The following is a 5,218-nucleotide window of genomic DNA, read 5'->3' as shown; positions in this document are numbered from 1 at the left end:
CTGCCCACACAGGCTCAAGGCTCACGGCACCTGAGGAGCAATCGGGCGGTGCAGCGCGGGCCAAAGCTACGATTTTCAAAACTGAAGGCTCAGCCAATCCTCGGCAACTTTGCATGGGCGGTTGCAAAACTTTAAACCAATCAGGTAACAGGAAGCACCATCCGGGCCACCTATTGGCTGTCCTGATTGAACTAAGGCGGGGAAAGGAAACGTAGAAACTTTAAGTCTCTTCAGCTTCCGGGAGTCGCGGCCCCTACCGAGAGAGGAAGTCGCGGGGAGGCGGGAGGAGGCGCGCTCATTGCTTCGCAGTCCTGGAACTACAATCCCCAGCGTGCACTGCGAAGGCCCCGCGCGGCGTGGAAGGAGCACGGAGGGGCTCCGTGGGGAAAAGTGTGCGCATGCGGGAGCCTGTAACTTCTCGGTTTCTGTGTTCATCTTCCTCATCTCTACAAGATGGCCGTCTTCGGATCTCTGCCACTTTGGGAGAGTAAAAAGAAAACGTTTTGTAAATCTCAACGGAGTGTGTGTTTGTATAGAGCCTTCCGCCATCGCTTGGGCGACAGTGACCTGGGTCCCACCTGTACTGGCCCTGGAGTTTCTTTAGAGCAGTGGTTCTCAACCGGGAGCGACTTGTGCAGCCCGCCACACGCAGACATTTGGCGGCGTCTGAATACATTTTGGTGGGGGGTGGGGGGAGTGTTGCTGGTACCTAATGGGTAAAAGCCCCCACAGCAAAGGATGACAGGGTCCGAAATACCAGCATTGCAGTTGTTGAGAAACTGCTTTGGTCAAGTCACCTGACTCCGTGGGGGGGATGGGGAGCGCCGTTACCGGTGAAAGGAGGCAGTTAAATCTCAGAGATGTGTACGTCCACCTTCTTCAGCATTTTCCGCAATAGTCAAGACGTGGGAGCAACCTAAATGTCCATCAGATGAATGGATAAAAAAAAAAAAAAAAATTTTTGAATATACATAGAATGGAATGTTCAACCTTTTAAACGAAGGAAATACTGTCATATGCTACAGCAGGGATGAACGTTGAGGACGTTTTCCTTAGTGAAATGAGCCAATCGCAAATAGGCAAATACTGCATGATCCCACTTATGTGAGGTATCAAAACAAAGTAGAATGGCGGTTCCACTTTCCCCGGGGACTGGAGGAAGGGGGAAAGGGGGGTCGTTCCATGGTTGTAGAGTTTTAGTTTTGCAGGGTGAAAAAGTTGTAGAGATCTGTCGCACAACATCGAGCATATAGTTAACACTACTGTACCACACACTTAAAAATGGTTACAATGGTCAATTGTGTGTTATGTGCCACAATTTTTAAAAAGGCAGTCAAGCGGAATCATCTTTCGAGCTACTACGTTTCTGTGGCTTACTTTATTCTGAATCTCCTACCCCTCTTGACAGAATGTCCTTAGTTCTAATCTCTTCCACTGTCCCCTTTTACCAGGGGCCAATAAGCACCCCCCTTTCCCCTCAGATCTTTTTGTCTGCCCTCAGTTCTCTCGTGCTTTATTCTCATTCCCAGATGTCCTGCACTGCCATAGTTGCAAGCCTAAATGAGTGTCAAGAGGGCCAATGATGTTAAAGCAAACTTAGGGGCATGAGCATGGTAGGAGAGCACCTGAACCAAGGAGGGATTTCTGGCTCTGTTCTACTCTGTCCAGCCCTAGAGGCTGTGTCTATCCTGGACACTTGACCTAGTGGAACTCAAGCTAGGGAGGGATAACCCGGGTAGTTAAGCGCTGAAAACGCTCCAAGCTAGCGTTCTGTGGCCAGCCTTGTTCTGGGCACTTTTCCGTGCATTATCTCCTCACAACAAGCTATAAGGTTTTATCTTTTTTTTTTTTTTTTTTTTTTCTGATGAGAAGAGAGAATAAGTAACCTGTCAAGATGCCATAACTAGAAGTAACAGAGAACTGAAATCAAACTTCATGTCTTCAGAGGAAGAATTAGTTAAGGGTCCAGGGAAGATACACGGAGAAAAGAGGTTTATTTAACTGCATCAAATAGCAGAGAGGTTATCATGTAAAAATAATAAGAATTAGATTTGCCCTTTGGTTTTACCTGATTTATTAGCCCTTATCTCCAACTCTTCGTGTCCAAAACCAACAACAACTTTCCCTACAAAATCAGCTGCCCCTTCTAATTCTATTTCAGTAATTTTTTCAGTGTCCCTATGTTCTGGGGACAAAAGGACACTGCTGAGGACACAGCAGTGAGCTTTAGTGGATGTGACCTCGCCCTCATGGGGTTTACAGTGTGACAGTCTGGTGGACTATATGTATATTATTAGAATGTTGGGATATTAGAGATTGATATCTGACAGTGACATAAAGCAGGAGAAGTCACAGGTAGAGATTAGCATGCAGAAGGCTGTGATGGAATGTTCTACTTGAAAGCCCTCCAGTGCCAGATCCTTTGGAGAAAAAGGTAGATTCCCTGGGAGATTAGGAAACTCTCTTTAAGGAATCCACCTCAATGTGGTTTTGATTTGCATTTCCCGGATGCTGAGTGATGTTGAGCATTTTTTCATATGTCTGTTGGCCATTTGGATATCTTCCTTAGAGAAATGCCTACTTAGCTCTTTTGCCCATTTTTTAATTGGGTTGCTTGTTTTCTTCTTGTAAAGTTGTTTGAGTTCCTTATATATTCTGGATATTAATCCTTTGTCAGATGTATATTTTGCAAATATTTTCTCCCACTCTGTTGGTTGTCTTTTAACTCTTTTAATTGTTTCTTTTGCTGTGCAGAAGCTTTTTAGTTTGATATAATCCCATTTGTTTATTTTTCCTTTGGTTGCCCGTGCTTTTGGGGTCGTATTCATGAAGTCTGTGCCCAGTCCTATTTCCTGAAGTGTTTCCCCTATGTTTTCTTTAAGAAGTTTTATTGTCTCAGGGTGTATATTTAAATCCTTAATCCATTTTGAGTTGATTTTAGTATACGGTGAGAGGTATGGATCTAGTTTCATTCTCCTGCATATCGATATCCAGTTTTCCCAGCACCACTTGCTGAAGAGGCAGTCCCTTCCCCAGTGAATAGGCTTGGTGCCTTTGTCAAAGATCAGATGGCAGTAAGTGTGTGGGTTGATTTCTGGATTCTCTATACTACTCAGCTATAAAAACGAATGAAATACTGCCATTTGCAACAACATGGATGGACCTTGAGAGAATTATATTAAGTGAAACAAGTCAGGCACAGAAAGAGAAATACCACATGTTCTCACTTATTGGAGGGAGCTAAAAATTAATATATAAATTCACACACACACACATACACACACACACACAAACCGGGGGGGGGGGAAGAAGATATAACAACAACAATTATTTGAAGTTGATACAACAAGCAAACAGAAAGGACATTGTTGGGGGGGAGGGGGGAGGGAGAAGGGAGGGAGGTTTTGGTGATGGGGAGCATTAATCAGCTACAATGTATATCGACAAAATAAAATTTAAAAAAAAAATAAAAAAAAAATAAAAAAAATAAAAAAAAAATAAATCCCCATTTTCTAGCCGAGAAAAAAAAAAAAAAAAAAAAAGGAATCCACCTTTAGGGATTAGGGATTAGGGAACATTTGATGGGGGGGGGTAGCGGGGGATTGGCAGCTGTAGGTCCCTGTAGCAAAGTAGAAGAAAGTCCAAAGGTCTACAATAGTAGTCTTCAAATTGGTTTGCTCTAGCATCTGATCATGAAAATTTAAAACTTAGACCTTTAAATTCTTTTCATGATTTAAATGGTTGCAAAGGATGTGAATTTGAGTGTGTTATAATTTTTGACATTCTTAAATAAAACTCTTGCATCATTCTTTGTAATATATCCAATGGAATCAAATTCCATAGCAGTTGTATACCCATCATTATCCACTTTAGAAGTACATGAATGAGCTCTTCTTTAATATAAAAAAAAGTTACACCATCCCTCTTTCTTTTTCTTGAACTCATATCTACAATCCACTTCACCACATATTTTATCCTAGTGTAATATGCTTAAAGTTTTAGTTAATTACACTACCATAATTCTCTGAAACAAAAAAATATATAAATTGAACTTTTTTTTTTTTCTTGTGACTATAAAGCACTAGGTGTTAAAAATTTTCTTCTGGACTGGGTCATTATTTCAATTATTATTTGTACAGAATTGATTGTAAACATATTACACATGTTGGTAATTAATATATATTAATATATTTTAAAATGTAAAAAAAAGAGCATTGGAAATAAATCTCAATGACCTGAATGGGCCTTTTTAAAAATAGGATATGTATTTATATTTGGTACATTAATGTATTCATTAATATCACATTTTACTAGAATGAAACAGTTCAGTATAAAATTTATTCCTATTTTTTCCTTTTTTTGTTTTTAATGCATGCGAACTCTGAGATAACTTATTAACATAAATTTATAAATGGAAATGGACATTTGGATATAGCATTATCACTCAATCCTTTGAACTTCTGAGCTATAAGCCCAAAATTCTATGGTAATATGTGAGCCAAAATCATTTTTAATAACTGACCAGCTGATAACCCCATAACGTTATGAGGATTTGTAAGAAATTCCAAGGAGAGAAGTAGTGCAGACCCAGTCTTAATAAAGTAGAGTTGCTGATGGAAGGGCACTGGCATTGTACCAGAGCCTGAACTCTCAAGAACTTTCTGGAGAATCCAAAACAACTGAAACAGTTTTCTTTGATACCTCCAGTCATCCCACCCAAGAACTGACCTCTCTGCAAGCTAGCTACCAGCTAATCCTTTACCCCCAAAATTTGCAGTCAAGATTTACTCTTCCCAAGCAGTCTTCAGTACTCTTCCACTTCCTTCCTTTCCTCTCTTTATCAATCCTGTTTTTGCCTCAATCTACCAGCTGACATCCTCATATATGAGTAAGTAATTTGTGAACAAAATAACTGAGCATTTCTGAGTTATTCTTTGAAGAAAACAAATAATTGGAAATCAACTGAATAGTACAAGGATATGTTACCCAATTGTTAGTCATTCACTTTACCAATATTGACATCAATATTTCAAATTGTTTCTTTAATTGTCACCCCAGAGGATTTTCTACTCCAGGCAATGTAATTTAGAAAGTTTCCAAAGAAATTAAGGCCTGCCTTTCTCTGGGAAAAGGAGTACAATTGCGGAAGGGACCGAGGCAAGGAGAACTAGCCGATATAAGGTATATTTGCAAGTCATTAAGTTTAAGGAAAAGTACA

This window comes from Cynocephalus volans, chromosome 4 (assembly GCF_027409185.1).
Source record: "Cynocephalus volans isolate mCynVol1 chromosome 4, mCynVol1.pri, whole genome shotgun sequence".
NCBI classification, from domain to species: domain Eukaryota; kingdom Metazoa; phylum Chordata; class Mammalia; order Dermoptera; family Cynocephalidae; genus Cynocephalus; species Cynocephalus volans.
The sequence above is the reverse complement of the archived record's forward strand: the minus strand, read 5'-3'. Positions refer to the sequence as shown.